This window comes from Thalassophryne amazonica, chromosome 3 (genome assembly GCF_902500255.1).
Source record: "Thalassophryne amazonica chromosome 3, fThaAma1.1, whole genome shotgun sequence".
Lineage (NCBI taxonomy): Eukaryota > Metazoa > Chordata > Actinopteri > Batrachoidiformes > Batrachoididae > Thalassophryne > Thalassophryne amazonica.
Genome location: NC_047105.1, coordinates 78,097,566 through 78,121,056, shown reverse-complemented (window position 1 = coordinate 78,121,056; position 23,491 = coordinate 78,097,566). Strand labels below are relative to the sequence as shown.

Below are 23,491 nucleotides of genomic sequence, written 5' to 3'. Positions count from 1 at the left end.
AACATGCGGCTAAACATGTCACTCCCGGTCCGATTGGGGAGGGGCCCAGAGAAAACAACAGAGTCCGACATTGTTTATATACACTGTATAAAAACTTTTCCTGTATCCCAACTTTTTTGAAACGTGTTGCAGGCATCCATTTTAAAATGAGCAAATATTTGCACAAAAATAATAAAGTTTATCAGTTTGAATATTAAATATCTTGTCTTTGTGGTGTATTCAATTGAATATAGGTTGAAGAGGATTTGAAAATCATTGTATTCTGTTTTTATTTACATTTTACACAACGTCCCAACTTAATTGGAATTGGGGTTGTATAAAATGTGAAAAATAAAACACTGTTTCAAGTTCAAATTTTGAATTTCAAATTGAAAATAAAATATGACCACACTGTGGAGCAAGATCTTTGAATAAAGCATTTCTTCTTAAATCAATGCAAACCAAAATGTCAGATGACATTACATTACAGTGCACAATGCAAATACAGACATTTGCTTTTATAGACAGAAATTTCTGAGAGGGAAGAAGTCATTTTTCTTCTCTGCATGCACAGCTGTAGCTGGTTACAGTAATACCCACAAAGCCATGGGCACACAAATACACATGCATCAAGACACACAGTCAGTCAACCCCCATCTAACAACACAAAAGGAAATTTGACTTCATCAGCAAGTTTGTGCATTTTGCCTTTTTCACCCAGAGTGCTGTGCGACTGTGCAGCACGTGTACAGTGAAACACATTCAAAGCACGAGCTGTGTTACACAACCATATTTACACAAAGCAGGCCAGAAGGAAATACCTGCCTGTTGACCAGGAAGCTCCTTAATGAATCCTTTGCGTCCTTCTGATGTATGAATGGACCGGTGTGATTTTGTGTGTTTTCAGTTATGTTTGCCCCAGTATGATGCATTCTTCTCCAAATGCTGCCCACATCCAGACCTCTTCCATAATCTTTCCCCACTCCTTTAACCCCCCCCACCCCACCCAACCCACAATAAGGCTTAAACCCACAACATTTGTGAGAAATATGTTCACTTACACCATGGAAAATACACAAAGGACAGCAGATGCCAGAGGAGACAGACATCAGATGAGAACAATGGATTTAAGAGTGATGCAAAGCTTCAGTCAGGATGAGAGCATTTATGTGTGTGTGTGTGTGTGTGTGTGTGTGTGTGTGTGTGTGTGTGTGTGTGTGTGTGTGTGTGTGTGTGTGTGTGTGTGTGTGTGTGTGTGTGTGTGTGTGTGTGTGTGTGTGTGTGTGTGTGTGTGTGTGTACACTACTGGAGCCACAAAGTACCTGGGGAGCCAAACAGACCATTCTGTGTGTGTGTGCGTGCGTGTGGATAAAGAAAAGACTTTTTGCAAGTATCTCAGCAAGAAGGAGGGAGAATGATTCCAAATTCTGAAAACAAAAGAGGAGTGCTGTGATGAAAGAACCAAAAGAGAACAAAAGGAGAGAAGTGTTTCTTGGTCAGCTCATGGGAGTAGCACCCTCTAGGAACATAATGCGGTATGACACCCAGAATTCAACTGAAGATGGAAAACCTATATATTTCTTTGAAAGATGAGACCCCACCCCCTGCCCCACACATATACACAAAATGTCTAGCACAAAATTACACAATTCAGAGTGCGTCAACATCAACAATTACACAGTACAAAAAATGTTAAACCCATTTAATTAAACCCGAGAATCCCCAAATTTGGGGACCTGCCTTGTTTTAGAACATTTGAACGCTCATAACTAACCAGTGCTGACACCAGTATACACGTATTATACATCAAAATGTCAATCGAAGTCTCCTCTACAAAAGTATCCACTTCAATCACATATCAACTAACCACAGCTGAAACGCCAAGCAAATAAAGACATAAATCCGAATTCATTTTTTGGGCAAAAAAAACCTCATTTACTCCTACCACGTATTATTTACTTTCAAATTTTTTGCATCCACAACATCCCCTAAGACCTGTCTTTTAGCTGATCCAAACCTTTGCATTTTTGACCTTGTACAAGCTGAGAAATAAATCATAATGTATGGGTATGTGATTTTGGTGAAACAGGCCCTAGGGCTTAAGAGTGCAGTCTCTTTAACTGGGTCTCTGGTCAAATCTAGGCTCGGGTTTCCTCTGTGCCTTCTTTTAAACTGCAGCTGCAATTCTGCATGTCCTTTTTCAGAATATTGTCCTCTATATCACTTCATCATGAAGCTGTATAACTGCTGATGCAACAGACAAAAGATGCACAATGCACAGTTTATCCAACCACAAACACAGAAGCCTATTAACTCTTACCAGGTTGTCTGGGTGTTTTGGCAGCTTTCCTCACAAGTCTTTTTCCAGCATGGTCACTCAGTTTTTGAGGAGTGCCTACTTGGCACAGATTTACCACACAGTACCATACTGTTTGTATTTCTTAATCATTGATGTAAATGAAGTCCAAGACATATTCAGTGATTTGGAAATGTTCATGTATCCATCCCCTGGCTTGCCTCAAGAAAAATTACTCTAAAAGTGATGATTTAGTCCTTATATTTAGAATAAACTGCCTTTGTATCAACTGGAATATGTTGCAGGCCTTAAAGGGGAACTATGCAACATTTTCACCTTAATTTTACAGTTTGGGAGTAATTGTAATCACTAAATAACTTGTTTTGGGAGGAATGAGGGCTTTCTCCCCCTCCCAGGGCATCTTGTAGCAGAAAACCAGCCTTTCAACTTTAGAGACACTGACCCAGTGTCCTTTGAATGAGAGTCTCGGGTCTCAAGAGAAACTGCTTGATAGCACATACATGGCCCCCTATTGAGGCACGGGCAAGCTACAACCCCTGGCAATAATTATGGAATCACCGGCCTCGGAGGATGTTCATTCAGTTGTTTAATTTTGTAGAAAAAAAGCAGATCACAGACATGACACAAAACTAAAGTCATTTCAAATGGCAACTTTCTGGCTTTAAGAAACACTATAAGAAATCAGGAAAAAAATTGTGGCAGTCAGTAACGGTTACTTTTTTAGACCAAGCAGAGGGAAAAAAATATGGACTCACTCAATTCTGAAGAATAAATTATGGAATCACCCTATAAATTTTCATCCCCAAAACTAACACCTGCATCAAATCAGATATGCTCGTTAGTCTGCATCTAAAAAGGAGTGATCACACCTTGGAGAGCTGTTGCACCAAGTGGACTGACATGAATCATGGCTCCAACATGAGAGATGTCAATTGAAACAAAGGAGAGGATTATCAAACTCTTAAAAGAGGGTAAATCATCACGCAATGTTACAAAAGATGTTGGTTGTTCACAGTCAGCTGTGTCTAAACTCTGGACCAAATACAAACAACATGGGAAGGTTGTTAAAGACAAACATACTGGTAGACCAAGAAAGACGTCAAAGCATCAAGACAGAAAACTTAAAGCAATATGTCTCAAAAATCGAAAATGCACAACAAAACAAATGAGGAACGAATGGGAGGAAACTGGAGTCAACGTCTGTGATTGAACTGTATGAAACTGCCTAAAGGAAATGGGATTTACATCAATCAATCAATTCAATCAATCAATTTTTTTATATAGCGCCAAATCACAACAAACAGTTGCCCCAAGGCGCTTTATATTGTAACGCAAGGCCATACAATAATTATGTAAAACCCCAATGGTCAAAACGACCCCCTGTGAGCAAGCACTTGGCTACAGTGGGAAGGAAAAACTCCCTTTTAACAGGAAGAAACCTCCAGCAGAACCAGGCTCAGGGAGGGGCAGTCTTCTGCTGGGACTGGTTGGGGCTGAGGGAGAGAACCAGGAAAAAGACATGCTGTGGAGGGGAGCAGAGATCGATCACTAATGATTAAATGCAGAGTGGTGCATACAGAGCAAAAAGAGAAAGAAACAATGCATCATGGGAACCCCCCAGCAGTCTACGTCTATAGCAGCATAACTAAGGGATGGTTCAGGGTCACCTGATCCAGCCCTAACTATAAGCTTTAGCAAAAAGGAAAGTTTTAAGCCTAATCTTAAAAGTAGAGAGGGTGTCTGTCTCCCTGATCTGAATTGGGAGCTGGTTCCACAGGAGAGGAGCCTGAAAGCTGAAGGCTCTGCCTCCCATTCTACTCTTACAAACCCTAGGAACTACAAGTAAGCCTGCAGTCTGAGAGTGAAGCGCTCTATTGGGGTGATATGGTACTACGAGGTCCCTAAGATAAGATGGGACCTGATTATTCAAAACCTTATAAGTAAGAAGAAGAATTTTAAATTCTATTCTAGAATTAACAGGAAGCCAATGAAGAGAGGCCAATATGGGTGAGATATGCTCTCTCCTTCTAGTCCCCGTCAGTACTCTAGCTGCAGCATTTGAATTAACTGAAGGCTTTTTAGGGAACTTTTAGGACAACCTGATAATAATGAATTACAATAGTCCAGCCTAGAGGAAATAAATGCATGAATTAGTTTTTCAGCATCACTCTGAGACAAGACCTTTCTGATTTTAGAGATATTGCGTAAATGCAAAAAGCAGTCCTACATATTTGTTTAATATGCGCTTTGAATGACATATCCTGATCAAAAATGACTCCAAGATTTCTCACAGTATTACTAGAGCTCAGGGTAATGCCATCCAGAGTAAGGATCTGGTTAGACACCATGTTTCTAAGATTTGTGGGGCCAAGTACAATAACTTCAGTTTTATCTGAGTTTAAAAGCAGGAAATTAGAGGTCATCCATGTCTTTATGTCTGTAAGACAATCCTGCAGTTTAGCTAATTGGTGTGTGTCCTCTGGCTTCATGGATAGATAAAGCTGGGTATCATCTGCGTAACAATGAAAATTTAAGCAATACCGTCTAATAATACTGCCTAAGGGAAGCATGTATAAAGTGAATAAATTGGTCCTAGCACAGAACCTTGTGGAACTCCATAATTAACTTTAGTCTGTGAAGAAGATTCCCCATTTACATGAACAAATTGTAATCTATTAGACAAATATGATTCAAACCACCGCAGCGCAGTGCCTTTAATACCTATGGCATGCTCTAATCTCTGTAATAAAATTTTATGGTCAACAGTATCAAAAGCAGCACTGAGGTCTAACAGAACAAGCACAGAGATGAGTCCACTGTCCGAGGCCATAAGAAGATCATTTGTAACCTTCACTAATGCTGTTTCTGTACTATGATGAATTCTAAAACCTGACTGAAACTCTTCAAATAGACTATTCCTCTGCAGATGATCAGTTAGCTGTTTTACAACTACCCTTTCAAGAATTTTTGAGAGAAAAGGAAGGTTGGAGATTGGCCTATAATTAGCTAAGATAGCTGGGTCAAGTGATGGCTTTTTAAGTAATGGTTTAATTACTGCCACCTTAAAAGCCTGTGGTACATAGCCAACTAACAAAGATAGATTGATCATATTTAAGATCGAAGCATTAAATAATGGTAGGGCTTCCTTGAGCAGCCTGGTAGGAATGGGGTCTAATAAACATGTTGATGGTTTGGATGAAGTAACTAATGAAAATAACTCAGACAGAACAATCGGAGAGAAAGAGTCTAACCAAATACCGGCATCACTGAAAGCAGCCAAAGATAACGATACGTCTTTGGGATGGTTATGAGTAATTTTTTCTCTAATAGTTAAAATTTTGTTAGCAAAGAAAGTCATGAAGTCATTACTAGTTAAAGTTAATGGAATACTCAGCTCAATAGAGCTCTGACTCTTTGTCAGCCTGGCTACAGTGCTGAAAAGAAACCTGGGTTTGTTCTTATTTTCTTCAATTAGTGATGAGTAGAAAGATGTCCTAGCTTTACGGAGGGCTTTTTTTATAGAGCAACAGACTCTTTTTCCAGGCTAAGTGAAGATCTTCTAAATTAGTGAGACGCCATTTCCTCTCCAACTTACGAGTTTGTGAGTTATACCACGGAGTCAGGCACTTCTGATTTAAAGCTCTCTTTTTCAGAGGAGCTACAGCATCCAAAGTTGTCTTCAATGAGGATGTAAAACTATTGACGAGATACTCTATCTCACTTACAGAGTTTAGGTAGCTACTCTGCACTGTGTTGGTATATGGCATTAGAGAACATAAAGAAGGAATCATATCCTTAAACCTAGTTACAGCGCTTTCTGAAAGACTTCTAGTGTAATGAAACTTATTCCCCACTGCAGGGTAGTCCATCAGAGTAAATGTAAATGTTATTAAGAAATGAACAGACAGAAGGGAGTTTTCAGGGAATACTGTTAAGTCTTCTATTTCCATACCATAAGTCAGAACAAGATCTAAGATATGATTAAAGTGGTGGGTGGACTCATTTACTTTTTGAGCAAAGCCGATAGAGTCTAATAATAGATTAAATGCAGTGTTGAGGCTGTCATTCTCAGCATCTGTGTGGATGTTAAAATCGCCCACTATAATTATCTTATCTGAGCTAAGCACTAAGTCAGACAAAAGGTCTGAAAATTCACAGAGAAACTCACAGTAACGACCAGGTGGACGATAGATAATAACAAATAAAACTGGTTTTTGGGACTTCCAATTTGGATGGACAAGACTAAGAGTCAAGCTTTCAAATGAATTAAAGCTCTGTCTGGGTTTTTGATTAATAATAAGCTGGAATGGAAGATTGCTGCTAATCCTCGCCCCGGCCCATGCTACGAGCATTCTGACAGTTAGTGTGACTCGGGGGTGTTGACTCATTTAAACTAACATATTCATCCTGCTGTAACCAGGTTTCTGTAAGGCAGAATAAATCAATATGTTGATCAATTATTATATCATTTACCAACAGGGACTTAGAAGAGAGAGACCTAATGTTTAATAGACCACATTTAACTGTTTTAGTCTGTGGTGCAGTTGAAGGTGCTATATTATTTTTTCTTTTTGAATTTTTATGCTTAAATAGATTTTTGCTGGTTATTGGTAGTCTGGGAGCAGGCACCGTCTCTACGGGGATGGGGTAATGAGGGGATGGCAGGGGGAGAGAAGCTGCAGAGAGGTGTGTAAGACTACAACTCTGCTTCCTGGTCCCAACCCTGGATAGTCACGGTTTGGAGGATTTAAGAAAATTGGCCAGATTTCTAGAAATGAGAGCTGCTCCATCCAAAGTGGGATGGATGCCATCTCTCCTAACAAGACCAGGTTTTCCCCAGAAGCTTTGCCAATTATCTATGAAGCCCCACCTCATTTTTTGGACACCACTCAGACAGCCAGCAATTCAAGGAGAACATGCGGCCTAAACATGTCACTCCCGGTCTGATTGGGGAGGGGCCCAGAGAAAACTACAGAGTCCGACATTGTTTTTGCAAAGTTACACACCGATTTAATGTTAATTTTAGTGACCTCCGATTGGCGTAACCGGGTGTCATTACTGCCGACGTGAATTACAATCTTACCAAATTTACGCTTAGCCTTAGCCAGCAGTTTCAAATTTCCTTCAATGTCGCCTGCTCTGGCCCCCGGAAGACAATTGACTATGGTTGCTGGTGTCGCTAACTTCACATTTCTCAAAACAGAGTCGCCAATAACCAGAGTTTGATCCTCGGCGGGTGTGTCGTTGAGTGGGGAAAAACGGTTAGAGATGTGAACGGGTTGGCGGTGTACACAGGGCTTCTGTTTAGGGCTACGCTTCCTCCTCACAGTCACCCAATCGGCCTGCTTTCCCGGCTGCTCGGGATCTGCCAGGGGGTAACTAACGGCGGCTAAGCTACCTTGGTCCGCACCGACTACAGGGGCCTGGCTAGCTGTAGAATTTTCCACGGTGCGGAGCCGAGTCTCCAATTCGCCCAGCCTGGCCTCCAAAGCTACGAATAAGCTACACTTATTACAAGTACCGTTACTGCTAAAGGAGGCCGAGGAATAACTAAACATTTCACACCCAGAGCAGAAAAGTGCAGGAGAGACAGGAGAAGCCGCCATGCTAAATCGGCTAAGAGCTAGTAGCTACGCTAAGCTAGCGGATTTCTAAAAACACGCAAAGTGAATAATGTGTAAATAATTTAGAGGTGATTCAGCAGAAGGAGTGCTTTAGTTAAGGCACGTAAAGATTACACTGGGAAACAAATCGTAATCTAGATAACTAGATCAATCTAACTGCGCAGATTAAACAGCTAACAGATACAGAAAAACACCGCTGTGCTTCGGAACAGGAAGTGATACAATACCGCAGTGAGAGCCAACCACCAGTACAGGCAAGCAAGAGCAAAAAAAAAACAAAACAAAACTTTTTTTTTTAGATTTACATACAGAAAAGCTAAACGAAAGGCATCATTAACACCTAAACAGATAAAAACAAGGTTACAATGGGCTAAGGAAAAGCAATCATGGACTGTGGATGACTGGATGAAAGTCATATTCAGTGATGAATCTCGAATCTGCATTGGGCAAGGTGATGATGCTGGAACTTTTGTTTGGTGCCGTTCCAATGAGATTTATAAAGATGACTGCCTGAAGAGAACATGTAAATTTCCACAGTCATTGATGATATGGGGCTGCATGTCAGGTAAAGGCACTGGGGAGATGGCTGTCATTACATCATCAATAAATGCAGAAGTTTACGTTGATATTTTGGACACTTTTCTTATCCTATCAATTGAAAGGATGTTTGGGGATGATGAAATCATTTTTCAAGATGATAATGCATCTTGCCATAGAGCAAAAACTGTGAAAACATTCCTTGTAAAAAGACACATAGGGTCAATGTCATGGCCTGCAAATAGTCCGGATGTTAATCCAATTGAAATCTTTGGTGGAAGTTGAAAGAAAATGGTCCATGACAAGGCTCCAACCTGCAAAGCTGATCTGGCAACAGCAATCAGAGAAAGTTGGAGCCAGATTGATGAAGAGTACTGTTTGTCACTCATTAAGTCCATGCCTCAGAGACTGCAAGCTGTTATAAAAGCCAGAGGTGGTGCAACAAAATACTAGTGATATGTTGCAGCGTTCTTTTGTTTTTCATGATTCCATAATTTTTTCCTCAGAATTGAGTGATTCCATATTTTTTTTCCCTCCGCTTGGTCTAAAAAAGTAACCGTTACTGACTGCCACAATTTTTTTTCCTGATTTCTTATAGTGTTTCTTAAAGCCAGAAAGCTGCCATTTGAAATGACTTTAGTTTTGTGTCATGTCTGTGATCTGCTTTTTTTCTACAAAATTAAACAAATGAATGAACATCCTCTGATGCCGGGTGATTCCATAATTTTTGCCAGGGGTTGCAAAGTATGTTGCAACTGCACAAAATATAAAATAGCTACACATTCTCACTCTTTAGTCATATTTTTATGATTGGTAAGTGTCCCATTCCATCATGATGTGATGTGTTAGGTAGCCCTGTTGAGTCATAGGAGTAGGGAGATTTATTTATTTATTTATTTATTTATTTATTTATTTACAGCTGTATAGTTTTTCTCTGGCATGAAACTAACCATTTCACTTCTATGACATCAAGGAACATTCATCTGTATTTTGTTTATTGCAATTTTCATGGGAAAGATTATGGTTAGTGTTTCCTCGACTCGTCACATACTGGTGCGGTTAAAAAAACTGTCAAAATGTGAACGCGGGTTGGAAATAAGTTGGTTTCATACTGTCTGCAATGAAATAGAAGTCAAAGTAAATGGAAGTATCACTGCATGTTTTTGGTGTGTGTGTGTATTTTCCCCCCCTTCATTTTCCATTTGTCCAACTTTTCTGAATTAGGGGTGTCATTGTTGTAGCATTCCCTCGGTGGTGAAGATTGTCTCTTGATCAATTCCTGGATGGGATGGTGGATGCGGAGATGACTGTACAGGCCCAGTCTTGACGTGTACTGTTTCTGACAGGCACTGCACGTATTAGCTGTGAGAAGCATCTGCCGGTTAGGATCTTTCTTCACCAGTTGGCTTGTTCCCTTGTGTGCTCTTCCCAGGTCTTCCAGTTGATGGAGCAGCTCTTGAGGTTGTGCTTCAAGAGGTCCTTGTAGTGTTTTTTCTGCCCTCCTTTGGACCACTTTCATTTGCTCAGCTGGGAGTACAAGAACTGCTTGCGAAGTTGACTGTCATTCATCCTAGTGATGTGACGCATCCGCCGTACCTGGCTTTTGATGATGATGATAAACTCGAATCTGTGTATCTTGGCTTCAGTACACAGTTCTGTACAGTGTTAATTAATGGTGGCACCTTGTCTTTTATCAGGTGGATGATTGTTGCCATGAAGATGACTAAGACTATACTGGGCAATGACGCAGCCCTGCTTTCCCCTTGATTGACCATTGAAGGTTTCAGTTTTTGTGTCATTTACCAGAACTTTGGTGACGTCATCATGGAGAAGCCTGAGGATCTTGATGAATTTTGCTAATGGCCTGTTTTGCTCAGGATCTTCCACAGAAGTGGATGTGACATGCTGTCAAACACCGTTATCAAGTCAATGAATGCGAGGTACAATGTTTAGTGTTGCTCTCGATATTTTCTTACAGTTGGTGGCCATTGAAGATTGTGTCTGTTGTCCCTTTTGATGGTCAGAAGCTTTTTGTACAACCCCAATTCCAATTGAAGTTGGGACCGTTGTGTAAAATGTAAATAAAAACAGAATACAATGATTTGCAAATCCTCTTCAAGCTATATTCAATTGAATACACCACAAAGACAAGATATTTAATGTTCAAACTGATAAACTTTATTGTTTTTGTGCAAATATTTGCTCATTTTGAAATGGATACCTGCAACACGTTTCAAAAATGCTGGGACAGTGGTATGTTTACCACTGTGTTACATCACCTTTCCTTCTAACAACACTCACATAAGCATTTGGGAACTGAGGACACTAATTGTTGATGCTTTGTAGGTGGAATTCTTTCCCATCTTGTTGATGTACGACTGCAGTTGCTCAACACTCCAGGGTCTCTATTGTCGTATTTTGCACTTCATAATGCGCCACACAATTTCAATGGGCGACAGGTCTGGACTGCCAGCATGCCAGTCTAGTACCCGCACTCTTTACTACGAAGCCACACTGTTGTTAACACGTGCAGAATGTGGCTCCTCATTGTCTTGCTGAAATAAGCAGGGTCGTCCCTGAAAAAGACGTTGCTTGGATGGCAGCATGTTTTGCTCCAAAACCTGGATGTACCTTTCAGAATTGTTGGTGCCATCACAGATGTGTAAGTTGCCCATGTCATGGGCACTAACAACACCCCCATACCATCACAGATGCTGGCTTTTGAACTTTGTGCTGGTAACAATCTGCATGGTCTTTTTTCCTCTTTTGTCCAGAGGACACGACGTCCATGATTTCCAAAAACAATTTGAAATATGCACTCAACAGACCACAGCACACTTTTCCACTTTGCATCTGTCCATTTCAAATGAGCTCGGGCCCAGAGAAGGCAGCAGCGTTGTTGATGTATGTCTTTCGCTTTGCATGATAGAGTTTAACTTGCACTTGTAGATGTAGGGACAAAGTGTGTTAACTGACAGTGATTTTCTGAAGTGTTCCTGAGCCCACTCGGTAAGATCCTTCACACAGTGATGTTGTTGTTGTTGTTGTTTTTTTTTTTTTTGAACAATTTTTTTTATTTATTTTCCAAAAATAATACAATGTGGTACATATATGCATATGCATATATGTATTTTGACATTTTTAAACATAGTAACAAAACAAAAACAAACAACAAAAGTATCAAAGGTAAAAGTCCCAGTGCTTGACCAACAATGTTATTGTATTAGTAAAGGTACAATAGGTTTCCACCGTTTGCTGAATGTGGGTATTTGTAGCCTCAGAGAGTAAGTTATCTGTTCCATTGGTATATATCCAAAGGTTCTGAATCCACATTGTACGATGGAGGCTCAGGTTTGAGCCATCTGATTGTTATACATTTTAAAGCAGCTGTTAATAATATATTTAAAATATATTTTTCATCACGATTAACAATAGCTGCAGGTATTACCCCTAGTAATGCTACCTCTGGTTTGGATGGAATTTCCTGTTTGAAAATGATTTTGAGAGCATCAAAAATGTCTTTCCAAAACAGATCTAATTTGGGGCATTGCCAATATATGTGTGTGGTTATCATTATCAACTCCACATTTTCTCCAACATAATCCTGAATGCATTGGACCCATTTTAGCAGTTATAGATGGTGTTCTAGTAACAACTTTCCATTTGAATTCTCTTCAAGTGTTTGAATTTGTGACAAGATGTGATTCCATACATATCTCTTCCCAAGTCTCGTCTGCTATATTTATCAACATCTCTGCTTCCCATCTTTGTTTAATATTTAGTGAGTTACTAGTACTCAGAGATAAAAATATATGTGCAGTTTACCAATTATTTTTCTTTGTTGAAATTGTTTTACAAGGAACTGTTTTATAGGGTTGGGGTGTAAGAATTTTCCCCAATCTTTATGAGATATCAGAAATGATCTGAATTGTAAATATCTAAAAAAAAAACCTGTGTTGGGGATACCAAATTCAACCTTCAGCTGCTCAATGTTTTAATATTGCCATCTTTGATCAACTGATATAGGTATGTTAGCTAGAGTCTGACCATTTTTTAAAGCCTTTGTCTAAAATATTGGGTGAAAGGTTTTCATCAATCCAATATTTGTCAATGGTGAAAGAATTGGGCAGTCTGTATGTTGAGCGGATTTTATTCCAAATATTAAGTATGCCTTGTCCAAACAGACATTTCTTTAACATGAGAATCTAAAAATGGTCATTCTTGTAAAGGATCTACACATTTGCTATTTTCTATATTTAACCAGTGGTCGTTTCATCATTTTTAATCCAAGATACCAGCGGTTTCATCTGCGCCGCCAAATAATACAATTTTAGGTTTGGAAGCTTGAGACCGCCGTCCATTTTAGACGACTGTAAGGTTTTTAGTCTTATTCTGGGACGCTATTTTTGGCATATAAAGGCTGATATTAGTTTGTCAAAGTGGTCAAACATTTGTTTTGAAATATCTATAGGTAACATCTGGAATAAATAAAGAAGGTGGGGCAGAATATTCATGCGTAAACTTTCAACTCTGCCAAATAGAGAAAGAGGGAGAGAGGACATCGCACAAATCATTGCCAATATTTTTAATTTTTTGTGTAATTTGATTTATATAAATCACTTAAGGAAGATGGAATAAAAATGCCAAGGTATTTGATACCCTCTTTGGGCCAGCGGAATCCACTTAGGAGTGTAACTTTGTCAGAAACAAGATTGTTTACATCTATAACTTCAGTTTTATCAATGTTCACTTTATAACCTGAGTAATATCCATATTGCTGAATGTGATGCTTAAAATGAGAATTGTTGAAGCCGGTTCAGTAAAATACAACAGGACATCGTCTGCATACAGTGATATTTGATGCTGTTCTGCATTTATTACGACACCTTTCAGATTATGATCATCCCTGATAAGTTGGGCTAGCGGTTCTATGCTAATAGCGAACAATAGTGGAGACAGTGAGCAGCCCGGCCTACATCCACGTTCCAGAGCAAATCTGTCTAATCTATAACCATTAACCCGTACTGCTGCTTGTGGAGATGAATAAAGTGTTTTTATCTAATTAATAAAATTTGGACCGAATTTGAATCATTTTAGTGTCTGCAGTAGATACTGCCAAGACACTCTATCAAATGCTTTCTGTGCATCCAAAGCTATGATCACAGATTCAAATTTTTTATCCTTCAGATGAGAAATTACATTTAACAAATGGCGCACATTATTACCATAGTACCATCCAGTAATAAACCCAGTCTGGTCAGGGTGTATAATTTGGGTTATTATCTTATTCACACGCCTGGCCAAGACTGCTGTTAATATACGCAAGTCTCCATTTAATAAGGATATAGGCCTATAGGATTGGCAATCTGTGGGATCCTTATCTTCTTTATGGATTACAATTACTGTGGCTTCTGACCATGATGGTGCTAGCTTTTGTGTCTCCAAAGCGTATACATAAGCCTTCAGTAATAAAGGTGTAAGTAAGTCTTTAAAGCTTTATAAAACTCATTAACATAACCATCTGGGCCTGGTTTTGTTGCTCTTAAGAGACGATGACCTGCTTAATTTCAGTTTCCTCAAGGGGTTTATCGAGTTCTACTGCTGATTGATCTGTCAATTCTGTGATGTTAATATTTTCTAAATATTCTGCAAGTTGGCTCATCGAGCATGTGTCTGTGTTTTTATACAGTAATTTGTAGAACTCTGCAAATGCTTTGGCTATATCATTTGGTTTTGTGACATAAGTTGATTGGACTTTGATTTTCTGTACTATATTTGATGCTTGCTGTTTCCTTAGTCTGAAAGCCAACAATTTGCTGGCCCTGTTTCCATCCTCATAGTATCTTTGATTTGTAAACCTTAGATTACCTTTAACTTTATCAGCTAATAAGCTATTAAGTTGTCTTCGTGTTCCATTTAACTGTTTTGTAATAGCAGCTTTTGTAGATTGTTTACGTTCATATTCAAATTTTTTTATTTTGCGTTCCAGTTCCTTCTGTTTGGCTTCTCTCTCCCTCTTCCTTGCCGATGCAAATGAAATAATTCTGCTTTAGCACAGTCCCATAAAATTAAGAGGTTTGTTTGTGGTGTAGAGTTATTATTCAGATATTCCTTGAATTCACAAGTGATAAAGGGAACAAATTCTTTATCATTCAGCAGGGATGTATTCAGCCTCCATTGTTTGATTGTTGGCCTGAGACCTATGTCCCATTGCAAAAGGACTGGTGCATGGTCGGAGATTGTAATTGGCATAATCTCAATATCTGTTACTCTGTCCAAAGTAGCCTTAGAAACAAAGAAATAATCTATCCTAGAGTAAGACGCATGTCTATTTGAATAATAAGTGAAATCTCTAACGCTTGGATGCTTACTTCTCCAAACATCGACCAAACCTGCCTCTGAGGCATGATGTTTAAGGGCTTTACTTATTTTAGACATTGGTGTTCTGGAGGATGGTTGTTTATCGGCAAATTGGGACATTGTACAATTAAAATCACCTCCCATCAGTAACAGTCCTGTACTATGTTGAAGGATTGTGTTAAATAATGTCTTAATGCAGCCTGGTTTATCTTCATTAAGTCCGTATACGTTAATGAGAGATACCTCCACACCATCAATTACACCATTGACTATTAAAAATCTCCCTTCAGTATCCTTATGCAGTGAATTTTTAGTAAAGTTAATCTGTTTGTGGAGAAGTATTGAGACTCCTCTTTTGCGCCCAGATTGGTGGGAGGAGTAAAATATTTTGTCTGCCCATGACTTTAACTGTTCATGTTCTGCATCAGATAGATGCATTTCTTGAAGAAAGGCTATGTGCAAGTTGAGTTGTTTTAACTGGCGTAATATTTTCTTTCTCTTTATTGGGCTATGAAGCCCTTTCACATTATAACTTACAATTCTCAAATCACTCATTATTGTATGAATTTAGTTTGTTTATTAAACTGTTGGTCTTGTAGGTGGGATAGAAAGCAGGGATGTGTAATATGAAACATGACACCAAAAATGAAATAAATAATAAAAGCCCTGTTGTTTGAAACTTTAACTCAGAGTCCCCGGGGAACGAGGGGGACAAAACCAAAACACTAAACCAAAACCTGTCTAGAAGCGATAAAGACATTATTTTGAATACTGAATGTTTTTGGGAAACTCGTCCCTAGCCACCTAAATAGCAGCAACAGAGCACAACCTGGATCTAACTCGGCTGCGCTTGTAGTTCGCAAAGACAAAAAAATCTAAAATAACAAAACAAAATAAATAAATAAATAAAAGAGCAGGAGCAATACCATGGTTTCCTGCAGACCAGTAAATAAAACAGCTGTTTGCTATAAGTTATTTTTGTAAACAGAATAATAAAAAAAAATGTATTGGAATATAGTAACATAAAACACAATTATATAATTATGTAAAGAGTATAAATAAGCAGGGGTGGTGGCCAAGTGGTTAATGCGCTTGGTTTCAGTTCAGAAGGTTCCGGGTTCAAATCCCACCCCTGCCACATTTCTCCATGTAATGTGGAGTTGCGTCAGGAAGGGCATCCGGCGTAAAACTTGTGCCAATTCAACATGCAGATCCACCTTGGATTTGCTGTGGCGACCCCAAGTGCAAACAAGGGAGCAGCCGAAGGGACTTACTATGTAAAGAGTATAAATACAACTTAGAAACCTTGTAACCCTAATAGTCTTTAGCAGTATGTCCTAGGATGAAGTCAGTCGCCTGGCACAGGTTGCTCCTTCATTAACATCTGCTTGGCATAGTCCATAGCCTTCCGATGGTCCACAAACTCTCTGGTGTCGCCATTATACGTTATTCAAAGCCGGGCTGGAAAGAGGAGACCGTAGCATATGTCCTTTTGTCCTCGTAGGGCACTCCGCAGCTCCGAAAATGCAGCTCTCGCCTTCGCAACACTTACAGTATAATCTGGGAAGATGGAGACGCGATTATCATCCATGGGGTTAGCCTCTGGGATGCCTGCTAGCTGAATGTTAGCGGGCCTCATTCTGCCCTCCATGTCCTCACATTTGACTCTCATTGTCTTCACCTCTTTCTGGAGGCTTTCTACTGTCCCTTGTAGGGTTGACACGTCATCAGACCGTGTACACAAACCATCCCTCACCTCTTGCATGTCTGCCTTCACGGTCCCCAGGTTGGCATGGACAGTGGTGACGTCGTTAGCAATTAGCATTTTTAGCCCCTGTAGATTGTTCTTGATTGAGCTTATCTCATCTGCTAGCGCCGACTTGAGCTTGTCTCTAATAACTTCTTTAATGTCATCCCTTATGTTGGCCAAAATCTCTGCTTTTAGGTCTTCAGCCATACCTGGGTTTTCACTTGGGGTGGGTGAGGTCTGGTTCGCGTCACACTGCGTAGCTAGCTTGGTGGTTTTCCTCGTTGTAGGCCTCAGGTTAGCTTGGCTGCTAGTGCTTGCGGTAAATTTGTATTTCTGGAGTTTGTCCTCCATTAAGACAGCAACGAACAGGCTCAGGTTTCAATAGACGTCCTCAGTAGTACATTGTGTCAAATTACATTCAAAGATAGCTGTTTTTATGGTATAATGTCACGGATTCTGCAGGAGCACCGACAAATGCGACCTATTGTTCAAGTGCAAAGAATTTAGGGATTCCATCATCTACAGTCCATAATATAATCAGAAGATTCAGAGAATCTGGAGAACTTTCTAGAATTCCACCTACAAAGCATCAACAATTAGTGTCCTCAGTTCCCAAATGCTTATTGAGTGTTGTTAGAAGGAAAGGTGATGTAACACAGTGGTAACATACCACTGACCCAACTTTTTTGAAACGTGTTGCAGGTATCTATTTCAAAATTAGCAAATATTTGCAAAAATACAATAAAGTTTATCAGTTTGAACATTAAATATCTTGTCTTTGAGGTGTATTCAATTGAATATAGGTTGAAGAGGATTTGCAAATCATTGTAATCTGTTTTTATTTACATTTTATACAACGTTCCAACTTCATTGGAATTGGGGTTGTACATCCAGGGTAGATCTAGAGATGCTTGTGCGTGGGTTTGCGTCATTGCTGACAAACCCATGCTGACAAACCCATTGCCCTTGAGAGATATTTAGTCTTCTGCGATGGCTGGGAAATCCCCAGAGATTGGGATCTAAGGATCTCCTATAGCCCTTCATCTATCTTCACAAATGTTGGGTTGCAAGACATCGCCTCCTCCACCTGACATGCCTTGAGAACTTCTTGTTTCACCAGACTTCCCTTAGCTACCTTGTGTTCAGGGTTCCTGTTGGCTTTCATGGTTACCATAGCGGCCAAAGCACACAAGTTCCCTGCTGTAATTCACCCCCCCCTGCTTGATCTGTTATACAGATGTCATGATGTGGACAAGAGATTGGATTTTGACAGCCAGAATTAGGTGTGTATAAGACCTTAATGTTTGTACATAATTTAAATCTAGAACATTGCGTTAACAACACAGATCCTCTAAAGTTTGATGAGCTCAAAATCCTCTTCCCAGGTTCTTTGTCTGATTTCTTCCAAACGTGACATGAACATGATGGTCAGCCCCAGAAATGCCCTTCAAGGCTTTGTTTTGACAAAAGTCAAGGTCATTGGGGTCAAAGATCATAATTTGAATTTTCACTACGATGTCCACCATGCAGCACAGCAGCATGGCTTTATGGTGAGTACTGTTCCTTGAAGGTCCTGGGATTGCTTCCCACCTGGTCCTTTCTGTATGGACTTTGTGTGTGTGTTCACTCCAGATGCTTTGGCTTCCTCCCACTTTCAAAGACATGCAGGATAGCTGAATTCTTGACTCTAAGCCCTACCACTTTGCCTTTTCTCTTCATTTTTTGAATTCATATAGTGCAAAGAGAGAGTGTTGAGATTGGGGCTTAATTGTCCATAGGTGTGAGTGAGTGTGTGAATGACTTTGTTATGTGTATATTTGCCAGCTCTGTAATAGACTGGCGTACTGTGCAGTGTGTACCCCGCCTCCTGCCCAATGACTGGTGTGATGGTGTTCAGCTTCCACATGAACCTTAACTGGAATAACTGGTTTTAGAAAACAAATTGATCAATGTCCACCACACTTGGCACACATGTGGATTCTGGAATTGCCCTGGCCAGGTGAGATCAAATTTACCAAAATTCAGTCACTGAAGGCAAGATCATTGGGGTCAAGAGTGAAAATGTAAGTTTTTCACTCTATGGAAGTGGGATCCAAAATTGCCCAGCAACATTAAATTTGCCAAATTAAGAATCATCTTAGGTTTCTTGACTGAATTCTACCAAACCTGGTACATGAATGAAGGTTGGCCCTGAAATAGACCATTGCTACAATTGTTTGGTACATGTGCACTAAGTATTCCGGAAGTCGCTCATGTGTAACTCTGTGGGGAGCGGACCCTTTTAACGTGGGCATGCATCCTCCATGTAAATACACAAATGCCTCTGACCCCTTAAATGTGTCACAGATGTGACTGTCTGTAAGTAAGACAATATTTAGTATATAACATTGGCACGGTCAGCTGTAATCCTGTACACAGTGTGCATATTTTTTGGACAACTTTATTCATAAAAATCATTCAGTAATACAACAGTAAAAATAGCCTGTGTCTTGATTCAAACGTGCATTACACAAATCATAGCTGTGTTTGGGAGAAAAGCCGGAAAAACAGGAGATTTTTTTCCATCAGGAAGCCTTGGCAGGCAGATTGCAGAACACTATAAAAACACAACGTTCCATTCATTCCTCAAAAACATTCATGTGTACTGCTCCAGCCGTCATGAAGAGAAACACCAACTCAATATTTTTCAAGTGTTTAGAAGCAGTAAAACACGCAATGCAAACAATAGAATTTCTGGCCGAGGGCGCAGTTATGTATTTTCATTTTCAGGCAGGTTGTCAGGTTTGCACGTTATAAACCAGCCTGTTGGGAGTCAAGCCAGATTGAGCTGTTTCATCCTGTTTTAGCACTTTTTTGGCTTGTGGGCGATCATAGTAGAACAGCACCCTGTGGAATAAGCTGCGAGAGCTGCTATTCATGCGTGTTTTGGACAAATAGGCAGTTAACGCTCCCCATGCTGACAGCGGGGGTGAGAGCTCATGCATAGTCACACGAGATTTATGCACAACTGAGCATGAACAATGAGAATGTAACAACAGTCTATTGGCCTTCAATAATACATTTTGGTAAAGATGATCTGTCCAAATGTGGCAAACATTTATTTGTATTCCAGAAGCTGGCAAGGTCAGCCAAAGGTCAACCATTTGGGGGAAGGTCAAGGTCATTGTGGTCAAATGTCAGATTGCCATAGCACTTACTGTTTTCATGCCCATAGATGCTTTTACCTTGGAGACCTATTTTTAAAGCCCTCCTCTGTCATTTGGCAACGACAGAAGTACGTGCCCTTAGAGTGTACAGTCTAGTCAAAGTCTTCAGCAAAGTGATTGGCTGTTAATTCAGATGATCTGCTCTTGCTCCCCTTGTTAACGTGACAGTGCAGCAGTGAATGGACAGGGAGGCTTGTGTCATGTAGAGCACCAGTCACAAACTCTGTGAGAACAAGAGCAATCTCAGATTTCTAACATTCGCCAATCCGGATCCGGATCACCTCCAAAATTCAGTGGAGTCTTTCTTGGCCTAATATCTTTCTGTGGTGCAAATTTGGTGAGAATCTGTGAAGTAGCTTTGATGTAATCCTTCAAAGTCTATATAAGGTGAAACTTGATCCAGAATCCGGATCCGAATTTTTGGATCTCCTCCAAAATATAATGGAGTCTTCCTTGGTCTAATATCTATCTGTGGTGAAACTTTGGTCAAAATCTGTGCAGTAGGTTTGACGTAATCCTGCTAACAGACAGACAAATAAATAAACAGATGATTTTATCACATCCTTGGCGGACGTAATAAACTGGAAGTCAAAAGGACCAATTTTTTTACAGAAAACCTGGGTCATTTTGTTCCTTTTGAAGATTCATTGTTAAGGGCCCCTTCACACATCGTGCAAATTTGGTGGAATTATGGCGAAACAGTGCAAAACAGTGCAAAACAGTTCGAATTAGCGAACCACGAAAACATTGGGCAGATGGGCAGGTGTGTACAATTGTCCTGCGAAGGTGTCGTGCATGCTCATGCACAAACACAATGCAAGCAGATGGAGCATGTGTAACCACATTGCGCCGCTGCTGTGGAATAAATAAAAAATAAAAACCAGCTGGTACCTGTGGAGCCACATCATGCCGCTGCTGTGGAAAACGACAAAATAAAACAACAACAAAATACAGGCCACCCACGGGATTCATACCTGCACTTTACTGATTACCAGCCTGAAACTTTAGCACTGCGCTACCGTCGCTGGCCTGTAAACAGTGTGGGAAAATGCGTGAAATCAACAAAGAGATGAACGTATTTAAAAAAATAAAACCACACACTATAACAAAACACCCTCTTATCAAGTATGATCCATCTGTTCCTCTGTAGCTGACCCATGGTCACAGACGTACAGTCAGGAAATGACATTAATGAAGCAGTGCGCTGTTATCATGTCCACATCTACTGGTCCAGTGTGTCCAGCTTGCCCCGTGCGCATGTCTATGTGGAACAGAACTCACGTGGGTGACGTGACAGTCAGCTTGCCCACTGCTTGTTAGGATCTGACGGTCCATTGTCACCTGGGGCAGCCTGTCAATGTGCGTGCTGTGGGTGGACACACCCCCTGTCAGTTCAGCGCACACACTAACACACCATCTGTACATCCATATATCAGAAGCTCATGTAAGTGTGCCCCCCCCCCCCCCCAGCCCCCAGCACCACACATTTACGAATGGGGGGAGTGCAACACACGCGACATGCATGCCACATGTGTCTGCGGGAAGAGCTGAAACTCTGACCCCTCACATGTGTGTTGCTGTTTTGCAAAGCCACAGTCGTGGGGGCACTTAGACAAATTTCACATCCAGCTTGACAGTGATTGTCTGCTGACTGTTTTTGTGATGATAGTGCGAATGGCCACACATTTTGTAAGTGCCACATGAGCGGTGTACGATGTTCGTGGGTGTCAGCAGGAATTTGGTCGACACCTGCTGCGAGAGGGTTTGATGGGCTCGCACAGTGCACACTCTGTCTTTCAACTGCTGGTGGGCACAAATAGTTGTAGCAAGAGGTGTACAAGGCAAATTTATATGCTTTGCATACAATTCCTGCTTCATGCGCACTTCGTGTGCACTTCGACCAAATTCGCACTATGTGTGAAGGAGCCCTAAGATTAAGTGAGTTGCAAATGGCATAACAAGTGGCTAGATGATGTGATAATGTCTGCATGGGTGAGAAGAGTGAATATGGAGCATTTGTTTTTATTCAAAAAAAAGAAAAGAAATTAACACAAGTTTTAATCAGACCAATACTGTATGAACTTTGATTTTGCTACATCCTGGTATAAACAGAACGACTTCAGGGTTGTTCCTGGTTAGACTCCTTGTTAAAGTGAAGCTTTCAGACCACAATTTTTGAGTAAACATGAAGATGAGAGTGTTTAAACAGCAGAAGGTTGGCAGCGCCTCATCCAGCAGGAGAAGGAAAAGGAAAACACTCCCTTCTTTTCTCTTCTGGCTCGGATCCTTCTGCTCCAGGAAACACTTCTCTGAAGCAATTAAACATAACTATTCACCTCACTCTCAACAGGCTTTGGTTTTTAAAAAAATCTCAGCTCATTGAACTTAGGAAAAAAAAACAGAAGATAACGAGCATTTACCTTTCCAGTGATTCCAATTTAACTCATTTCCTCCCAGAATTTAAAATATTAGAAACATTTTTGAAACATTAGAAAGCAGAGAATGCCAACTTTAGATCATCTTAAATATAATTTGAGTTTGTTTTATGCATCTTTTGAATTACTACAGAGCTCCTTTTGTTTCATTGCCCAAGGCCAAAATATAGCCACCAGGTATTGCAAAGGCTTTGCGTCCGCCTGTCTGTCCGTCCATCTGTCCGTCCACCTGTCCGTCTGTTTGTGCTGCGCATAAGTCCAGTCCTATTACTGGGTCTTCAAATTCACAGGGAACATTCTTGGAACACAGACCTTGGACAAGTTCAAAGATGGTTAACCTTGACCTGTTCTAAGGGGCCAAAAGGTTACATTCTTTCTACACACTCTTTCATTGATTACTGTTATGTGTCGACGCAGATTGAGGAGCGAACCTGCGTCAGACAGGACCCAGCACTAAAAATAACCAGAAAGCGGTTCCATCAACAAAAAACAATTTATTTTTCACCTGTGCCTAAATAAATTATACAAAAAAAACCCAACCCAATGTCCTTCAAGAGGAGTGACTGCTGGCACGCTCTCCAGTGTTCATGGGGAGAGAAGTCCGGTGCTCCTGGACTCACTACCATCAAACAGACACCCCCAGGTGGACACGACAAACTGACTCTCTGTTGAAGCACAGAAGATGTGAGGTACGTTAGCAGTTATAGCAATTTCTTTCACAAAACACATGCTATCAGCAACACATCAAGGTCTGTACTTTTTATCTTTATGCACATGAGCAGCTTCTCACAATAAGTGGAGGATCACTTATCCTGCACGCCACAGCAGTGAGAAGCAAGCCACACCATTCTCATCACAATTTCACGTATACTATGTAGCAAAACATCAAGTTACTATCTACAATTAGTCCAACAGTTAATTATCCTTACTGTGTGCTGACAGCATGTGTCCTCACCCTTCCTTGCTTCACAGGCTTAATGTGTCAAACCCAGGTGCGGTCCTCAGCGTCTCACAAACGAACATCACAAGGTCGAGTTCCCGGCAGTTCTGCTTGGTTCACACATGCCTTAAAAGCAGAACGCCATCCAATTATCCGCTACAGCTGAAAGTCTTTAGGGCTGCACGTGAGCACCAGTCCCAGGTGCCTCACATGATATTGACGAGGGTGAGGATTCTTCAGCCAGCACCTTTTTTCCACAGACAAATCAGCTTCCATGCCACCTGAGGAGCAAAGAAAAGAAAACAACACCAAAACCTCCAGCCACACCCCCCAACACACAACA

The 23,491-nt window shown here is 40.5% G+C and overlaps 1 long non-coding RNA gene across 1 annotated transcript; it reads left to right on the top strand.

Annotated features, from left to right (window-relative positions):
• The first annotated feature begins 547 nt into the window (after positions 1-547).
• On the top strand, positions 548-19,547 carry LOC117507953. Its single transcript, XR_004559901.1, has 3 exons — positions 548-562; positions 4,062-4,064; positions 19,296-19,547. It is a non-coding gene; the product is annotated as an uncharacterized LOC117507953 (long non-coding RNA).
• Positions 19,548-23,491: the final 3,944 nt, after the last annotated feature.